Source organism: Nicotiana attenuata, unplaced genomic scaffold, assembly GCF_001879085.1.
Source record: "Nicotiana attenuata strain UT unplaced genomic scaffold, NIATTr2, whole genome shotgun sequence".
NCBI lineage: Eukaryota > Viridiplantae > Streptophyta > Magnoliopsida > Solanales > Solanaceae > Nicotiana > Nicotiana attenuata.
In genome coordinates, this window is record NW_017672802.1 from 18,216 (window position 1) to 39,327 (window position 21,112).

Here is a 21,112-nt window from a genome sequence, read left to right on the forward strand (position 1 = left end):
TGCATTCATGACTATGCATGGATCGGGCTGCACGCCGCAGCGGGTGTGATATTGATATTGCGCTTGGGCTGTAGGAGCCCCTCCGGAGTCTGAACCCCCCACAGTGAGCGCCGGGTACCCATGGATCGGGCTACGCGCCGTAGCGGTCATGTGCATTGCATTCATGCATTGATATATATATATCTGTTGTATCTGTCTCTACTTGTTATTACACTGTGAAGTGTGTAGGAGTACTGGTTTTAGCTTCACATTGTTGTATATTGGGAATTCCTACTTTCAAGTCATTATACATGTCTATTACCACTGAGTTGGAAGTACTCATTTTACTCCCTGCACCATGTGTGCAGATCCAGGTACTTCGGGAGCTAGCTGAGCTTTCTGCTGACTTCAGAGTTTCATTCGGAGTTGTCGAGGTAGCTGCCTGACGTCCGCAGGACCCGACTTCTCCCCTATCCCTTGTTATTTGTCTTTCCGCATATTTTGTACTATGTACTATTACAGTCTTATTATACTATATTGTTAGAGGCTCTAGACTCATGACCCCCAGGTCTTTGGGAGGTTTCTCAGTATTATTGGGATATTTGGCTTGTATATTTTATCAGCTAAAACTTATAGCTTCACTACTGTTAAAGATATTTAAATTAAATTGGTTTTGAGCTTCATGCTCGGATTGAGAGTGTAAATGGTCGGGCTTGCCTAGCAATTGTGTTGGGCGTCATCATGACCGGGTTTGGGATCGTGACAGTGTGTTTGGCAGATTCAGATAAGGAGTATGGATTCGTGTGCTCAGACGAGTGCCCGATGAACATAGCTTTGGTTTTGAGAACCGATACTACAACTCCAGAGGTTTTCTCTTTAAATTTCAAGAAGATTAAATGTTTTAAGTCTTATTTTCAGACCCTTTAACTGTTCGTGTGGCAACGGAGAATGCTATTTCAACCACTTTGGACTTCTCTATGCATTCAAAATACTATAGAGCTTTTATTTTTTGATGAAAACAGAGCTTTTATTTTCAACTTTATTTTTCGATATCCTATTGAATTGTCATATAAAGCTGTATTTATAATCTGGTAATGTTCTGCAACATCATTTGTTCTTGACTGTGAACTGGTCGCACATGACCATAAGAATCATATGCACCTAGTCTATATATATTTTGGAGTTCTAGATTTATCCCTGGGACTACAAAGGTGGCTAGCAGTAATCAAGCTCCAATTATCAATTCCAAACTAAGTTTGACTTTTTGTCAAGTGAAAGTTGATGCCAATCGATACCGGTCCCTTACTCTTATCACCATATTTGATTCTCAGTTTCCAGCAACTGCACCTCCCAGTTCTGGGTTGAATTAATGTGTGTACCTTGAGACTCAACAAATTGCTGGAAAGTGATAGTGCAAGTTACCATCCCCCCCCCCCCCCCCCCCCCTTTACCTTAAGTGATATAACTCTTACATGTGAAGGATTGAGTATTTGTGAAAGGAAACACAAAAAAGAAACTATGAGGTCAAAGTAGAAAAGAACATGGAATGAGGCTAGAAGATGTGGAGAGATATACTTCCAAACAGAAGTTATGAAATTATGTGTTTTGATCAGTAGCTAATCTGGAGAGATAATTATCATGTTATATTTATGTGTAATTAACTAATTATGATGTAAAATAAGGTGATACTTATGGATATATGTTCATGGCAGATCCTTAGGACACGTGCATGTAAGAATGTTGCGTGAGTGAAATCAAGGTCAACGTTTGCATATATGGTTTTGTATCTTATATCTTAATGGACAACCACTTCTTTAAGAGCAACTTAACGTTTGCAGAAGGTATTTTCATTTTTGCAGTTGAATATTTGCTTTTAATTCTCATGATTATATTATTTTTCTTTTGCTTCAGTAAATTCTTGTGTTATTTATACCATTTTGTGCTTCTACGGAAAACAAAGTAGCATTTGTTACCAAGTTCATTGTCTATAAGTGAAATGTCTTATTCTTAAATAGCATATTTTAAGTGTTTTACTGACGTCTTATGTTGCTATGAGATAGGAGAAAATATCATTGTGAAACATAACTCTGCTTGTGTAGCTTCGCCAGATGTAATTTCTTCTGAAACATGGATTTTGGCAGTAATATTATTTCAAAGCTAGAAAGGCAGTGGTGTTTATGCAACTGAGTTTTGTGATGATATACGTGAAAATAAATATGTAATTAAGCTCTTTCCGTGTGAATTTCTAACAACTTCTGCATAATGCCCTTTTTTAAATCAAGTGGCAAATTTAACTGCTAGAAGATTTTTATTTGGTAAAAATTTTGCCGAGAATTGATTGCCTTTAAATATTCTTTTTTATTGCCCTTTTTTTCCTTTATGGTTTCCCTTTTCTTCTGTGCGATTCTTTGTTCATCTTGTGCATCTCATTTTTTCAATTGGCTCCTATTCACAAACTTACCCGGTTTTTGTTGCTTACAACATTACTTGGAACGAGACATCTACTGGAAGAAAACAATCAGGCACTCAATCAGATTTCGGCCAACCTTTCAACAGTCAAGATATTAATCTCAACCTCTTGTAGTAGGAGTCTTGATAATTGAAAGGGAAAAGAAAATGTAAGATGCTAAAATGTTGGAGTACTACATACATTTCTACTTCGGTCCTTACATTAAAAGATAACATATTCATTCCCCTGCCTCTATTTATTTATTTTATTTATTTTACAACGGTGGTGTTCAGGCCCAACTTGCTCCCTGCCTCTATTTATTCTCATATATAAGTTATGAGTTGGAAGATTAATCAACCAGAACCCAGTATTTATGAAGCGTTTCAACAACTTCTAAAAAAAATTGTGGGATTTAAACTTGTCCTCCAAGACAGTCTTAACTTTGTGACTCTTACTCAACTTCATTAAAAAAAAAAGCTTTGTGACTCTTAATAAAGTAATTGTCAAAGTGCTTAGTTGTTAGCCTTCTCTTGGGATTTTCACTGAAGCTGGTCACTGTGAAGTGTTAGAAGTCTGAATTAGTGAAATCAGGAGAGGTCTAAGTCGCCATTAAAGATTTGGAAAAAAGTTATTTCCTAAATTTTCTAATAATTTTGGTTTCCTCAAGGATATTCACCATAATTTGCAGGACTTTTACTATTCCAGTGGAAATATAATATCTTGTAATTCCTCTTTTTTATGTAGTCTACAAGAGATATAAGAAAATCCCGGCTCTGTCTTTGCAAGTTCATATGTAAATTCTTGGTCTTTTGCAATAATAGAAGTCCAGAATGCAGAAGAGATGAAAACCACATGCCTCTCTATTTGTTTGAGCCTATACTGCTGAGTTAAGTAGCAATTCTGCAAATTGTGTGGGATGTAATAACTGACTATGTGCTCTTCAAATGAAAGGATTATCTAGGAATGCATTCTAACAAAAACAGTTGGGAATTTCAAGATGAGCTGATGATAAGGGATTAGTTCTTTGTATGGTACTTTGTCTACCAAGAGAATACATATATTTGCTACTTTACCTATATGTAATATGTATTGTATAATAGAAATGCTAGTGGCCTACAAGTTTCTCATCAAATATTTTAATTTCATTATTTCAGCTTGATCTTGATGGAGAGTCTACTTTAATTGTGGAGTACGAGGATCATCGGGTGACAACAATACAAATCACCAAGCAAATACATAGTACTATAAGTTTCCATTCCAAATAATAAATATTTTAGTTACCTTGCAGGAGTTAGTATTCGTTTAGTTTAATAGAAATTTGAACAACTGATGTTTGTTAATTGTTATTATGGTTATTTGTAGTGAAGTTTGATATATAATATAAGTTATTCAATAAAATTATTTATTTAATTTCAAAATTCATTTTTTGAAACAGTGAGATCATATTATGGGGGTTATAATCCCCCACAAGTAATTTTTTTAAACATTAATATTATTTTGTGGAGATTATAAATCGCCACTAATTGAACTGAAATCCCCTACAAATTAAAATTTTAATTTGAGGAGGTTGTCGTCGGGGTTCTAAAAAACTATCGCGATATTGCTCGTGGCACTCATAACTGTGACGTTTTTAAAAACCGCCACAATACATTCTGTGGAGGTTGAAAACCGTCACAAAATGACAAAATAATCCCCACAAAATAAGCATTTTTTTAGTGCTCAATTGAGACTCCCAAGCAACATAACAAAACAAGAACTAAATAAGATTGTGGACAATGTAATATCAGAGAGGCGGTTAGAAGATTGTGTAGAAAATTTAATTGGTAATTGGCATTTGAGAGGAATAAATGGTGGTGAAAAAAAGAGATTAAGTATTGCACTTGAAATTATTACAAAACCTCAATTATTGTTTCTTGATGAGCCAACAAGTGGACTTGATAGTGCTTCAGCTTATTTTGTTGTTCAAGTTCTTAAGAATATTGCATTATGTGGTGGAAGGACAATAATATGCTCAATTCATAGCCAAGTAGTGAAGTTTTTGCACTATTTGATGATCTTTTCTTGCTATCTTCTCGTGAAATGATATATTTTGGAGAAGCTAAAATGGCAGTTGAGGTACGACAAGTTGGCTTTACTCTTATATTTTCTTTCTCAGTACTGTAGTTATTACTGTATTTCTTTTCAACAATGGTGCGATTATATATCGATTATATATTTTTTGAGCCGAAGGTCTATAGGAGAAAAAATCAAAATTATCGGAAATAGCCTTTTCACAAATTAGAAATAAGGTTTGCATACACACTACCACTTTAAAAAAAAAAAGTTAACTAGGAATTTTGTCGCTAATCTGTCATTAAATTGCTCGTAGCTAACACAATTTCTTGATATTCTATCGCTAATTTATCGCTAAATTGATTTAGCAACGGATTTTTTTATTTAGCTACAGAATTTGTTCGTTGCTAATTCCTTTTTTTTAGCAACGTACGTACCCTTCTCAGACCCTACTTGTAAGATTACACTAAATTTGTTATTGTTGATATACACCGTCATTGTACTCTAACTGATTATAGCAGGTTGCTTACCGTTTTTCTACGCAATCAATTATTTTTATAGCTAGGGTTTTGTTATGTCGAGGAAGAGGCAAACCCGAAAATAAAGAAGATAAAGAACACCAAATTTTAACGTGGAAAACCCTTCAAATCGAAGGTAAAAACCACGTTAAAATTTGATGTTCTTTATCTTCTTTATTTTCGGGTTTGCCTCTTCCTCGACATAACAAGTGGTATCAGAGCGAAGTTCAAGACAGGTTCATCTTGGCGGGTTCAGTCCTAGCTGCAACATATTTGACGATAATCGTGATTTTTGTTTGAGAAATTTGACCGGTGTGCTACGCACGTTGAGACAAACTTTGTGGCGGAGATTTGGAGATGCGACCTGTTGAAGGCTATGTGAAGAAGGTGGATCAAGTTTATTTTGTCAGAAAATTCAGGCCAAGGGGGAGAATTATTAGGTGTTTGCCATAATTTTCTTACAATATTTGGTTTCCCTATCTCTTGAAGGAAAATGGCAATATAATTACCTAAATTGGGTTTTCCTTTTTGTAAAAGGAATTGTAAATTCTTCCATATTTGGCTAGTCCCTTTTCTTGTAGGAAAAGGTTTGGAGTTCTATAAATTGAAGATCCTTCCTTTTCATTCAGTAGCATTCACAATGTAGCCATAGGGGGCTTGAGAGTAGTGTTTAGGGGGGAGAACTTTACGGGACAAGCGTTAGTGTATCACTTGTGTTTGCCTCTTCGTGAGGTTGTTCTCTCGATATTTTGTACTCTCCTTTTATTATAGTGGATTGCTCATCTCCTTTGTGGACGTAGGTCAGTTGACCGAACCACGTTAAATGTTTGTGTCTCTTTTGGTATATTTCTCTTTTGTTGTCTGATTTATCGTCGTTCAAGGTTTACTTTGCTAGATTTCGCATGACACCTGATTTTTTCGGTCCTAACATGTTTATATATAGTTGTCCTTTAAGTGACATAATTGCGTAATATATTTTAGTCCGTCAATGTATAGAATTAAAATTGAAAGAATTTTTAATGTATATAACTTAAATCCGAAAGTAAGTGTGCATAGGATTAAACTGTGCATAGGTCAAAGTTGTAATATTTGTTTGATTTTATGTTTGCAGTTCTATGCTGATTCAGGATTTCCATGTCCAACAAGAAGAAATCCTGCTGACCATTTTCTTCGATGCATTAATTCCGACTTTGACGATGTTACCGCCACTTTAATTGGGTCGCAGTCTTGCAGAGAATAAATGTACGTATGGACCATTTCCATTGTTGTTTAGTTATATACATTGTCGATATTAAAATATTTATATACTATTAATTTACTTTTACCTATTGTAGCAGGTCTTTTCACTTTTATTTTTACGGTGTTCCCTCGTTTTACTACTCCCTTCGTCTCATATGTGTTGTGGTTACTAAAATTAGTTGTCTCAAATTATATGTCAGTTTAAAAGTTCAGGACAAAATTGATTATTTTTTTTTCTTTTTTACCCTTAATAATCAATTGCATTCACATTTAATAAAAATATGGATAATGTCATTAATAGAGATGCCAAATAAATTGAGAAAATATTTAATAAGGGTAAATTAGTCAAAAATTATTCTTTCTTAAGGGGCGTGCACAAGAGAATCACGACACATATTATGAGTCAGAGGGAGTATAAATTTATGATATTTTCAAGGGGAAAAAAATACTTATATTATAGCATGTTTGGTCGAGCTTTTAAAATCAGCTTATTTTTAAAAATTGCTTTTCAAAAAGTATTTTTTGTGAGAAATAATTTATTGTTTGGCTAATTAATTTTAAAAAGTACTTTTTAGCACTAATTAATATTTGATCAAGCTTATAAAAAATGCTTTTACGTGTATGAGAAGTTGGTTTTTTCTGCTTATCAAAAATTGTTTCTGTTTTCTCGAAAACACCTTCTTTTTTTTCTTTTATAAGCTTGGCCAAACACCTTTACGTTGGGAAAAAACACTTTTAGAAAGAAACAAAAATTACTACTCCCTCCGGTTCACAATAAGTATCTAATTTGCTTTTACACGCCCATTAAGAAAATACTAAATCTTATACAAAAATACCTAGTATGACTAAACTACCCCTAATTAAACATTTAATGTGAGGAGTAAGAAAACTTTTTAGGGATATGTACATAGGGGTTATTTTGTAAAAACAAATTGAATTCTTTCTTGATTACATAACTAGACACTTATTTTGAACCAAAATGAAAAGCAAATTGGACACCTATTGTAAACCGGAGGGAGTATTTGCCAAAAAAGAGCTTGGCCAAACGTGGTACAAGTATTAAATACAGTATTTATTATGTGGGGACTGGGGACATATTTAATAATTTATGTTAAAGATTAGTGTAGTTTATGATATTGTTGTCTTGAAAAGGGTAAAAGTGAGTCCTATCAGTTTCTGTTGTATTTTAAAAAAATGCGTAAAACCTTCAATATAATTAAATACAATGAAAAAACTTCTAGGACAATCATTTTTGGTATCTTGTATAATTATTGTATAATGTATGTATATTGGTTAGAAGAATAAACAATAAATTTAACTGGCTAGATCATATATATATATATATATATATACTTTCATTAATTTTCTGTATATTACATCCAGTAGAAACTTGAGTACTTTTTGGTTTTTGCCTTCCAATGTAGTAATTTCCTACACTGAAATAACTTTTTAGCATGATTTTTACTTTCTACGACGTAATTTACTTTTCAAAGAATATGTCATCTAAAATATAGGTCAAAACCTTCAAATAAAAAATGACAATTGTGGAAATTAAGTATATTATTCTTTCTATTCAGGATATCAAAGAGTCCTCAGGTTCACTCGTTTATCTTCCAACAGCAGAGTGTAGAGTAAGGCTTATTCAAAAATACAAATGCTCTAAACATAGATTGAGGGCAAAAACTAGAGTTCTCGAACTTGCAGATATTGTAAGTTTTCACAAGTTTTTTCTTTCTTTTATTTAATACTAGGCGCTTCGCGCGGTCATAAACTATTTTAATAAGTAATATATGTCTAATATATATGAATATTAGAAAGATATTAGTGGTCAAATCTAATTTCAAGTTTTACTCCATATTATTCCTATCATATAATTTTATATTTTCAGGAATATTTAAATCTTTGCAGATTTATTATTTTCTAGAGATAGTTGATCATTTTTCTTAATAATTTATATAAGTGAAACTATCTATACCTTCCGTCTTCTACCTTATCCTCTGTTTTTTCCTACACATTCATTTTACAATTTTTTTTTTTCCAAATGTCAAAAAATTAAACTCAAATAAAATTCTTAGGAAGTAATTCAAAAAATTTAGCTGGTGAATTGTTTTTTCTCAGACATATTAAATCTCGCATAAGAACATGGAAAACTCTTGGATTATTGGCTCGCTAATTAAAATGTTAAAGAATACAAAAGAAAGAAGGTTACAATTATTCTATTTATACCGGAGAAAAAAGAAGGAAAAAATTCAAATGAAATAAATAGAGTTCTGTCATGAAAATCGAAGCCTCGCCCATATATGCATTGACAAAATGCTTTTTGTCCTAAGCTTGGCGTATTTGTTTACTATGCAAGTGAAAGGAGTGAAAAAATTTGTGAGTTACTAAAGAATACGACAATTTGAAAAAATTACTTGATAGATCACTTTTTCTTGGTGTTATTACCAGTGGAGACAATAGAATACGACAGTCCTATCAGAATAGAATTTCCAAATTACACAAATTTGAAAACTTCTTTCAATATAAAGCAAGGTGTAAGAGCAATGCAAACACTAATGTTAACAACATTATCAATCAAGAGTTAATAAAGTAGTAACACAAAAAATACCTCAAACTCTCTCATAATAAGGTTGGTGGTAGCATTTTGCAATGCCATTAGATATAGCTAAGAAGTAAAATAGACAGATCATATAACTAAATGGAAATATTACTTGAAATCATATTCATATAATTGCTCCATATCCTTTGGTGCTATCCTGTAAAAGAAATCAGATAGAACAATACCAAATTAGTTAGCAAGTATAATTCACATTATGTAGAATTTAATTTATATGGATAAGAAAAACTTAGTGACCAATGATACAAGAAAATACCAAGCATCCATTCCAAATATGTTTTCAATACCAAATTAGCATGTACATAATTCATGCGATTCCTTACTTAGCTAGGCTAGAACTTCTCTGCAGTACAGGTGTATCGTTCAATATCGAGGTTTCATGGCATGATATTTCGTATCACAATAGCATCGATCGATAATTAACAAATGTGACCACACAACTACAACTCGTAAACAATGTACAAAGATTTGAGCCCAAGCAGAAATAAGATTTGAAGCCCAAACAATGTACAACTTTCAAAGTACGTCATTTAAAAAGTACAATCACATCAAAACCAGAGCCTTAGAAGAATGAAAAGAAGTGAGAACATAGACATGAAATACTATATATCAGCAAGATATATCAAAGCTACTGATGCAAAAGATATATTGTAGTACAAAACATTGTATGCAAGACCGCAACTCTCTTCCAGAGAAACAAAAAGCCTTAAATTGTGTAATTTTGCCCGCAAACATTGTGCTTTGTCCTCTATTTTCTTAGATGATTGAATTCAAGCTCCCAAATCATATTTTTCTTGCAGATCCAATTTTGATCTCAAATAAAAAATCTGGTGGTTTATATATATGTTTGTTGTAAGTTTTATGAAGAGGAAAATGGGATAAAGATTGGCGTATAAATTGCCACCATTATATTCTTGTGCAGTTTTAATCCCTTAAATGTGTCAAAAATGAGCTTTTTGGTCTTTGTCAAACTCAAACATTTAACAAAATTCTGATTGCTAAAAGTAATGCGCACCATAAAAAAGAGTAGAATTTAACACGTCATATTTGGTAGGTGCAGTTTTAGGTCACGGGTTCGAGGCGTGGAAATTGCCTCTTGCAGAAATGCAGGGTAAGGTTACGTACAATAGATCCTTGCGGCCCAGTTCGTTTTGGACCCCGCGCAGAGTGGGAGCTTAGTGCACTGGACCGTCCTACTATTTCTAGTCTGTTTCCGGAGTCTGATGCAGCTATTTTCTCACTTTTGACAAACTTGGAGGACCAAAACTGCTCCGAATTATAGTTAAGGGACCATCTTGAACCTTCCCCCAAACATAAGGAACCATTTTTGTTATTTTCTCAGCAAATTATAGAGATAATTTTATCCATGGTCATTGAACTTTTGTCTTTGTTACCCAAAAGTCGCTTTTTTTTTGTTACGTAAAAATCATTCAACTTTGTTTTCATTACACAAAAGTCACTTTTCTTTCTTTTGTTACACAAAAATCATTTTACTTTGCTATAGTTATCACAAAAATCACATTTTACTTGAAAAGTCTATTATACCCTTGATATTATATAAACCTTCATATTTATGTAATACCTTCTATATTATATACTACATAGTATATTTTTAATTATGTATTTTATTTATAAATAAAATAACTTAATATTATTTTATTTATTATTTTTAAATATATTCGTATATTTAATTTTTTCTTAACGTTAATTTTCAAGGTACTAACGTCCATGAAAGGAGGACACTCCGCTACGCGCGATCGGCATTGTCCTCTATGGAGCCACCTACATTCATTTAAAAATGTAGCGCCCCGGCAAAAGGGACGTTGGTACCATGGAATAGTACTAGTATGTATAACTAAACACCATCTAGTTAGAAAGAACTTTCATACAAGTAAGGAAATCACAAGTACAACTCAAAACTTTAGACGATCACCACATTATCAAATAAAAGAATTATACAATTTTCAAATTATTTTTTCATAGCTTTTAGTTTTGGGGCATTTCACACTATTCATCATTGTTCACAATACCACCGCTATCTTGAGCAGAGTCCGATCTCGACCTGATCGGCTAGTTTGCCTCATTTGAGACATATACTCCAATCACAATCTCATTTTCCCTTTTTCCGGAATTCAATATCAGCATAATACCACCATGTGTGCGGCATGGCGTCTGATCTCGACCCGATCGGCTAGGCCGCCTTACCAAGGCGTTGTGCACTTCTCATTACTCATCCCGTTTCAATCTTTGTTTCACATATATCATTTCATAGGCACTTGGGGCCACAACTATCACATTATTTTTGGCACTAGGCCACATTTCACATCATTCCCAATTTCAATATTAGCTTTACAATTTAGAATAATAGGTGCACTCAAGAGCAATTTAAATTGTAAGCATAGATAAGGCTTCACATAGATGGCACAACAAACATAACTTCAATCTTGATTTAAGGTCTAAGCATTTCGATACATGATTCATATTCTTCGCACCTTTCAAGTTATCAAGAATAGCACATTGATCATATTGAGACACATCTTTCACGTATATAAAGTTGCGACACCAATTCATGTAAAATAACAATCAATACAACAATACAACTTTAATCTTACCGCATTTACACAAACACTAACGGAGTTCAATTTCCAAAAAGACAGGGTTTTAGCCATACATACCTCAATTGAGCTTTCCTTAATCCTATAATGTTCCGAAATGTTCGCAACTTCAATCTATTTAAGCAATGTAGCACAATTGAACCCATAATCAGGAGAAGGTCATAATCTTAGCTCACTTGAGCATTTTATCAAGCATTGAGTGTTCATTAAGGTCTTATGGTCCTTTTATGCAAGATTACACCAACCCATTCCCCATTCCTCTCTATTTATAATTTTCTCATATCTTCTAAGAACACATGCATGCAATGTAATCACCCTTATCCCCATGAATTACCTCACTGACGACTCCTTATAGCTATGTTTATAATTAAGAGCTGAGGTGATGAAGTCTTACCTCCTGGGACGAAGATTTAGGTGCCTCACTTGATTATCTTCAATGTTATAACAAGAATTTGTGGAGCAATTTTTGATGAAAGACATTTCCTCTCTCTTAGACCCTCTTTCTCACTCTAAAAGCACCAGGAAATAGGCTCAAAATGAGCCATTGCATAAGATATAACGACAGGGGGTCGGGTTTAAAATTTAAAAATCTGGAGCCCCGACTCAGATCTGCGGTCGCATAACTGACATGCGGCCAGCGAAATGGACCGCAAAAATAGCTTCAAAAACCTGAACAAACTGCCCGAGTATGCGACAGGAATGCGGTCCGCATACCTGTTCTACGGCCACATAGTGCAACGCAGAACTGCCCCTCGCAAAATTCCAAGGGGATTATGCGATGACTATGCGGCCCGCATATTGATTTGCGATCGCATAATGGGCCGCATAAATGACCTCAAAATTTCCATCGAACTGTCTGACTCTGCGGCGACTATGCGGTCCGCATAGCTATTATGTGCCGCATAAACGCACTTTTCGGGAAAACATTTTCCCTTAACTTTTTAATCATAGATCAGTCCAGGGTCCGATCCGCGTTACAAATTTCAAGCACCTATTCCTAACTTGACGCTACCAGTTCTCGGGTTTTGAGTGAAAATTTTCAGGGGGCCTTACACGACCCTCCTTAAACACTATTTGTGAACTACATTGAGTATATTGTTGTTGATATTGTCTCGGACTTTCAAAAAATGTTGTTGCACCTGTGTCAGATCCTCTAAAAATATACTACTTTTGAAGGATCCAAAGCGTTCTCAACGACATTTTTGAAAAGTTTGAGCAACGTAAATTACAATTTAGATTAATTAGCTAGACATTGGGCTTATAATATTTGCTTTTTTTTCCTATACCTAAGTATAACTGTGTTGTGATTTTGCTCTCTTCTTCCTTTTTATCCATGAAACTAAAGTTTTTGTATCAGAAATACTGTTAAAAAGGACAAATACTACTAACCATTATTAGTACGCCCTCCGTTTCAAATTAAATGAGATAGTTTGACTCGGCACGGAATTTAAGGGAAAAAAAGAAAGACTTTTTAAAATTTGTGGTCTTAAACGTTTAAGGGGTAAAACTTTGTGGGGCCATGACTTTTGTGTGGTCATAAAAGCTTCTCATAAAGGGTAAAATGAAGAGTTTAAAGTTGAATTATTTCCAAATTTAGAAATGTATCATTTATTTTGGAACAGACTAAAGAGGAAGTACCTCATTTGATATGAAACGGAGGGAGTATGATTTAACTTTTACACACTGATAGTATAAAAGAACTATCATGTCCGAAAAGATATACAGGTAAATGTTTGTAAAAAATAAAATTAGTAACCTGAAAATAAGGCAAATTACTGAATATAAGAGATTAAGATATACACACAGTATAAAAATTCTTACTGTTAGTGCTTAAGAACGCCATGTTGGATTGTATATATGAGGGGCTTTCTATCGGAAACAGTCTCTTTACCTCCACGAGGTAGAGGTAAGGTGTGCGTACACACTATCCATCCCATACCCTTACTTATAGGATTTCACTAAGTATGTTAACTTTCTATACTTGAATATGGATAAAAAAGCTCATTATATCATTTGAATATTAACAATTTATTTTTTGCAGATATTTATCAAAGAAAGGAAGAGTGGACACTATGGAGTTAGAGTTTTCATTCTTTCAAACTTCATTTCTTCGTTCCCATTTCTAGTTATTATGTCTTTGTGCTCAGCAGCCATCACATACAACTTGGTGAAGTTTCACCCTGGCTTCTTCCATTTTTTGTATGCTTCCATTGATCTCTTGAGCTCCATTGCTGTTGTTGAAAGTTGCATGATGCTTGTGGCTTGCTTTGTTCCCAATTTTATCATGGGACTTGTTATTGGTGCTCGACTTCTTGTAAGTATCAAATATTCTATCTTGCCTTTGTATCTCATTTGGTGTTTGGCATCCACTTTGAGACCTAACTAATCCAGATTCGCATTAGGAAGTCTCAATTTAGGGTAAAACGCTCCCTATCAAAACAGACTCCATACCTAAAGCTCGAACCCGAGACCTTTAGATGAGGGCAATGGTGGAACCAGTATTTTTACTCAGGAGTGTTAAAATATAAAAGATTAAACATACAAAAAAGCCAAGGGGATTCGATATATATATACATAAAATAAAAAATTTTATCTAGCAACATAGTGTAATTTCCAGCGAAAAGGTGTCAGTTGGCACCCCTTAGTTAAACGTAGCTCCGTCACTAGATGGAGGAATACTTACTGTTTCACTATAATCTTTGCTGATAGTATACTATATTATCTGATGAATAAAGTAAAAATTCTTTGTTGTAGTCTTTTCTTGAAAGCGTTTAAGTTTTATTCACTGACAATTAATTATAGGTTCTTTACACCATCATGTAGAATTGACCTACAATAATAGTTAACTCTTCACATTCTTTGTTCCATTCCTTTCTTGAAAGATTTAAGTTCTATTACTGACAGTGCATAGATTTTTCATTTTGGTAAAATTCACATACAATGATGTTGTTAACTCTTCATATCAAGTCGGATATGGTAACCTAGAAACTAGAACGAAAACCTATTACAACCATTTAAATTGCACTGACTGTAAAAAATTCTTCAAATCATTAGTATATATAGCTTAAATCCTTTGTATATATACCAAAGTTTATGATTTAATTTTTTTTCTTCTTTTGGTATAATTTTTTTGTTACGTACAGGGAACTATGATGGCATCAGCTGGCTTTTTCAGGCTAATCCCTGATCTTCCAAAAGTGTTTTGGAAATACCCTGTTTCATATGTTAATTACATGTCATGGGCCTTACAGGTAAAATTTCTAACTCATAAAATTATACAACAACTTGTTAAGATTACACATTAGTTGGTTGTCCAATATAGTCTCCTAAATATCTAAGTCGTGATTTAAAAGGCAGTTGCAGGTAACTACTAATAATAAGTGAAATTCGTAACCTGAAAAATAAATCAAGTAATCTTCTATGACATGTTAAACTGTAAATTCATAACTTTGACGATGAATATAAATTGTAGGGGAGCCTTAGAGTAACGGTAAAGTTATCTCCATGTGTCCTATAACTAGGTCACGGGTTCGAGCCGTGGAAGCAATTATTAATGCTTGCATTAAGTTAGACTATCTACATCACTCCTAGGGGTGCGCGGCCCTTCCAGGGGCAGATTTAGGGGGATAGAAAGGGGTTCACCCGAACCCCGACTCGCCGAAAAATTACATTATATATATGGCAAACCTGCTTTTTATTTCTATATGTTATGCTTTAAATCCCCTTGACACAGTCTAGAATCATAACTTATTGGTCAAGGGGGTTCAAAACTTTTGTAAGGTCACTGGTTCAACTCCCACTAACTACAATCTATTTTAACTTTTTTCTCTTTTGGAACCCTTTTAGCGGAAATCCTGTCTCCACCGCTGCCCGGTCCCTGCGTGAATGCGAAATGTTTTATGCACTGGACTGCCCTTTTTGAATGTGGATATAAGTTAATAGGTTCATTCTATATATTCCTTTTAACAATTTTTCTCTTGATTTTTTAATGCTAGGGAGCATACAAGAACGATTTAATAGGACTAGAGTTTGAGGGTATAATCCCAGGTGATCAAACTATGAAGCTGAAGGGTGAAGTAATCATAAGCTCAGTGCTTGGATTTTCAGTTAAACATTCAAAATGGTGGGATTTGGGTGTTGTAATTGCTATTCTAATATCATTCAGATTGCTTTTCTACACAGTTCTCAAACTAAAGGAAAGAGCTTTACCAGTTTTACACACATTTTACACAAAGAAAACTCTTCAACATCTTTGTAAAAGGCCTTCATTTAGGAAAACACTACAATCTTTTCCATCAAAAAGACATTATAATGTTCACTCATTGTCTTCTCAAGAAGGCCTTAATTCTCCTCTCCACTGAGAATATTATTAGAGTTTAACAATTCGTTTGGATGGTTGTTATCTATTGTATTGTATCGTATTGTTATTTTAAATATAATGTTTGTTTTGATTGTTATTTAAATTTTATTGTATCGTATCGTTAAATTCATCGTTACGTAATGACGAAAAGTCCCACTTTTAGGAACGACGGATTTGGTGCGATGGCATCGTTACCTTATTTTTTCCTCTCATCTTGCCCTTTCTTATTATTAAATAATCATATCTTAACCTTTACCCCTTTTTATATAATAATTTTACTCCGTATCCTATTTTTTCTTAGTAATATTGTAAGTTTATTCTTCATATTGTTGGTGCGTGACACCATAAATATAATGTTTGTTTTGAGAAGGAAAAATGGGAGATTTCCTCTGTAAAACCCTTCCCCTTCTCCCACACTTTTAAAAGAGACTTAAGTGGTCAGTGTAATACAATTCTTTTGTTTCCCTTCGTACTTTTTGGGTGACTTATGTATGGCTATGAAGAAAATAGTTCTAGTATAAGATATGTTTTTTGGTAAGTTTTGATATTTTTCCTTTGTTTCAGCTAGGGGTACATGGACCGGGCTGGTTCGATTTTTATCAAAACCAAACCAAATCAACTATATCGGTTTGGATTGGTTCGGTTTTGTCTGATTTTTCGGGTTTTCGGGTTTTTTCTTACTTACATATTATTTCAATCTTACTTTGTTAAATATTTGATACGTATACATCTATTTAGTAAAAATATAAAAAGTTGACAAACATATTATCAATTAAAATATTCTTATGCGAGAATTCCATTAGTTAACACATAATACTTATTTTTTTAGTTGTCTGACAATAATTTTTCGTTGATATACACTTTCAGGTTATCCGAATTAAGTAATTAAACATAAAATCAATATGATACCTAAATATTAATAACCACTTCACATTCGAAAAAGATATAAGAATTTAATACATCTTAACATATGATATGAATATGTAAGAACAAAGAGATAGACGTATTTTAGTAACACTTGATAAGAAACTGATCATATAACCCATTATTTAAGGTCAATGAATATGGAGTACTTCATATTCTATTAAAATTTATATCCCGTAAGAGAATCCCAAATGTTTCTAGACATTTTTTAAAGAAATTTTTATATAAAATCTTAAATAATATATATATAAATTATATATTTATATGTCGGGTTGGTTCGGGTTTTTTTATTCAATACCAAACCAAATCAAACCAAACCGAATCGAATTTTTTAATCGGTTTGATTTGACTTTTCGGTTTGGTGCGATTTTTCGGTTCGGGTTATACATCCCTAGTTTCAGCTCTAGGATGAATTTACAAGGCATGTGCTCTCCTTCCTATAATACACATTTTTGGGACATATATATTTAAGTCTTTGGCCCCGTTTTCACACTAGAAATTGCGTGCTCCTTGTGCCAGATCTTGTATTCAGCTTTATAAGTTCTATGTGCCGTCGATATTGTTGGATTTTGTTTAATAACAAAGAAGGGTGAATGGAAAATAGTGGGAAAAGAAATGGAGGGAAGTGAAATTTTGAATGAGTTCACTAATGCACTTCGTCCCTCATTGGTAGAAAGAAAGAAAGTCTTGGTGTATATATTGAGAAGCTCATCTTTTAGCTCTTAAAGAGCTAAGAAGAAGGCAAGCCTCGTGCCGTTGTCGCTCGGCTCCGGCTTCGGCTTTGTCAAAGATTGATTGATTAATCTTTTTGGACAAAATTCTTTTCAAATATTTAATTAATTAATTAAATTAATTGAAGAAAATTCAATCCAAAATAACCAGTGACCCACGACCCGGTCCGGTCCGGCCCATTTTTATTTCCCGAATTATTTTAAATCCGTTTTAAATTTCCCGTAAAAATTTCCAACAGCCATGGCTGTTCTGAAACAGTGGCACACCTGTTCCAACAGCCATGACAGTTCTGAAAGGTTGCAAACCTTTTCAGAAACAACACCGAAATTGGCTATAAATACACCTTCAAATCCCAGAATATTTACTTACGAAATTTTCTGAATCTTCTTCTTCTTCTGCACAAAATATTCCAGTGTGTTTTACGACCATCGAGTGGTTCGCCGATCACCAGAGTTTTAGGTACCGATACACTGGTGAGTTAAATCGTTCTATCCTGGGAGAATATATTCCAGAACCTCGGGTACTTGAGGGGAATAATTTCCTTAAGGACACACTATGTATTCAATGGGCTCGATTTGTTCCTACAACGTTTTTTTTCTGAATTTATTTTGAAAAAGTTCAGTGTTTTCTAAATTTTCTGTTTCTGTTTTCAGAAAGATTATTATTTAATTTATTTACAGCAATACATATTGATAACAATCTTAAGAAAATTATTAATTATATTCTGTATTCTGTCTGAATTTTATTATTCTGATTTGAAGATATAAAAACTTCATCAGAGTATTGAAATTCAAAAAACGATTTGAAGAACATAAAAACTTCATCGTTTTTCTGTAAAACAGTATATAAAAACTTCAGTTGTTTTTATTAAGTACTGTTTATTAATTGCAGTATTATTTACTGTTTTGGTTTTGCCATTAATTGATCTCTTCTGTTGTTAACAGTAAGAAATGGCAAATGAGAATGGAATTCCTTCTGCGACTGTTAGTGCAACGACGATAGCCTCGTCAAGCCGCACTGCTGTTCCTCCGGCCGAGAAACCGGGGAAATTCTGGAACCAACCTCAACGGATGGCAGCAAAGGGTGTTCTTCTGGCTTGCCACTCTTGGTATGCAGAAATTCACTAGTGAAGAGCCTCCAGTTCCTGCTGCGGACATGCCGGATAATGAAAAGTTCATGGTTGTTGAGGCGTGGAAGCAGACAGATTTTCTTTGCAAAGGCTACATCTTAAATGCTTTAGAGGATGACTTGTACAATGTGTATAGTGCAATGAATACTTCGAAAAAATTATGAGACGCACTTGAGAATAAGTACAAGACAGAAGATGCATGCTTGAAGAAGTTCGTGATTGCCAAGTTTCTAGACTATAAAATGATAGAAAACAAAACTGTGGGAACCCAAGTTCAGGAGCTTCAAATTATTTTTCACGACCTTATTACTGAAGGTATGGTCGTGAATGAAGCATTTCAAGTAGCTGCTATGATTGAAAAATTGCCTCCTTCGTGGAGGGATTTCAAGAACTATTGTGACTACCCGACCCGTCGTCTCGTGAGTTACCGCCCCGTTTCCCCCTTATTATGTTGCTTTATGTTTTATTATCGATATTGGGTGCGTTAGAATTTAATTAGAGTAATGTTATTAAGAAATAAGACACTTAGTCTCTTTTAAGAAGGCTTAAGTTGGAAAAGTCAACCGGATGTTGACTTGTGAGTTAGAGGGCTCGGAATTGAATTTCGATGATTTGGTTAGCTCCGGGTGATGATTTAAGACTTAGGAGCGCAATCGGAAGTAATTTTGGAGGTCCGTTGAAGAAGTTAGCCTATTTTGGCGAAGTTAGTATTTTGGCGATTTCCGGTTGATAGGTGATATTTTGATCCGGGAGTCGGAATGGAATTCCGAGAGTTGCAGTAGCTTCGTTAGGTGATTTTGGACTTGTCTGCAAATTTTCAGGTCATTCGAACGTCGTTTGGTTGGGTTTCGGATCGAATGTAAGTTTTGGAAGAATTTGATAAATCTACGCTTGAATCCGATGTGTTTTAATGGTTTTAGCGTTGTTTGATGTGTTTTGATGATTCGAACAAGTTTGAATAAGGTTATAGGACATGTTGGTGCTTTTGGTTGAGGTCCCGGGGCCTCGGGGTGATTTCGGGTGGTTAAACGGAGGTTTTGATGTTTGTTGCAGGTCTGATGTATCTGGCTTCTGGTATTTCCGCATCTGCGGAAAAGGAGCCACATAAGCGGTTCCGCAGATGCGGCTGTGGTGTCGCAGAAGAGGTCCTTGATGGACCTGGTCAATTCCGCAAAAGCGGAAGTTTGGACGCGTAAGCGGCTTCGCGGAAGCGGAAGAAGCTCCGCAGGAGCGGTATCGCGGGTGCGAGTTTTGGACCGCAGAAGCGGTCATGCCCCTTAAGTGGAAGTTACGCAGAAGCGGAACTTGGTCCGCATTAGCGGTTCCGCTGGAGCGGAAATCTAACCGCAGAAGCGGAATGGTGAGGTCCGTAGAAGCGGACATCTGGGCGCAAAAGCGGAAGGCCCAGGATTTAATGAAAACCGCATAAGCGGTCAAATGGCCGCAGAAGCGGTCCCACATAAACGGTAGCGGGACCGCAGAAGCGAAAATCGCTGGAGGATTTTAATGAGTCAGTGTTCGCGAATTTTAGAAAATGAGAAAACATTTTTAACTTCGGGAAGAAGCGATTTTGGGCGATTTGGAGAGGATTCGAATGGGATTCCATCAGGTATGAATTTAAGCCTCAAATAATGTTGTTATGGTGTAAAAACACGGATTTAACACTGAAAATTCAAGGAATTTAAGGGTAAAAATGGAGGTTAGAGCTTGAAGCCTAAAAGGGTTTAAATTGACGATTTGAGGGGTCAAATGGACTTTGATTCTTGTGTATTTGGTATGTATAGACTTGTGGTGAGACGAGGATTCCGGAAATGTGAAATTCGAAATTTTTCGAGACGTGGGCCCGGGGCTCGGGTTTTGCCAATTTCGTGTTCTTGAGTATTTTTCGAGTTCTTTCGATTGGGTTATGTCCCATTAGCATATTGTGATATATTTGCCCTGATTTTGGTTAGATTTGACGCGCGTGGAGGTCAGTTTGAGGGGCAAAGGCGTCGCGAGCTAGAGATTTCGCCGGTTCGAGGTAGGTAATACTTGTAAATGATGTCCTGAGGGTTTGAAACCCCGGACTTGCACATCATAGTGCTGTATTGTGGTGACTTGCACGCCAGGTATGAGCGTGGGGTAGAGCACCATTGGGGATTGTGACTTGGTCCGTCCCGGTTGTTGATTTTACCGCGTATTTGATAAAGAATTATTGATTGTTATCATAAATTGGGCTTATTGCCATACTTGGGCTTCGTGCCAAATTATTTGAAATCTTTTGTGAATTTTCATCACTATTATCCTCAGTAATTGAAATATTATCTGAATTCAGTCCAATTGAATTATACTATTTTGTGAAGTCAGCTACGTTTATACTCAACTCGAGATTTGAATGATATTTAAAATGTCAATAAGCTGAGCACTATTGTTTTACTGAAGCCCAAGAGGCTTATGATTATTTTCTGGACTGATTGAGGACGAGGGCCATCTGTGAGGATATGTTGAGTGATGTGAGG

General features: G+C 34.8%; 1 pseudogene; it reads left to right on the plus strand.

The window, feature by feature from the left end:
• LOC109214559 overlaps positions 1-15,830 on the plus strand; it is a 22,208-nt pseudogene extending 6,378 nt beyond the window's left edge.
• Positions 15,831-21,112: the final 5,282 nt, after the last annotated feature.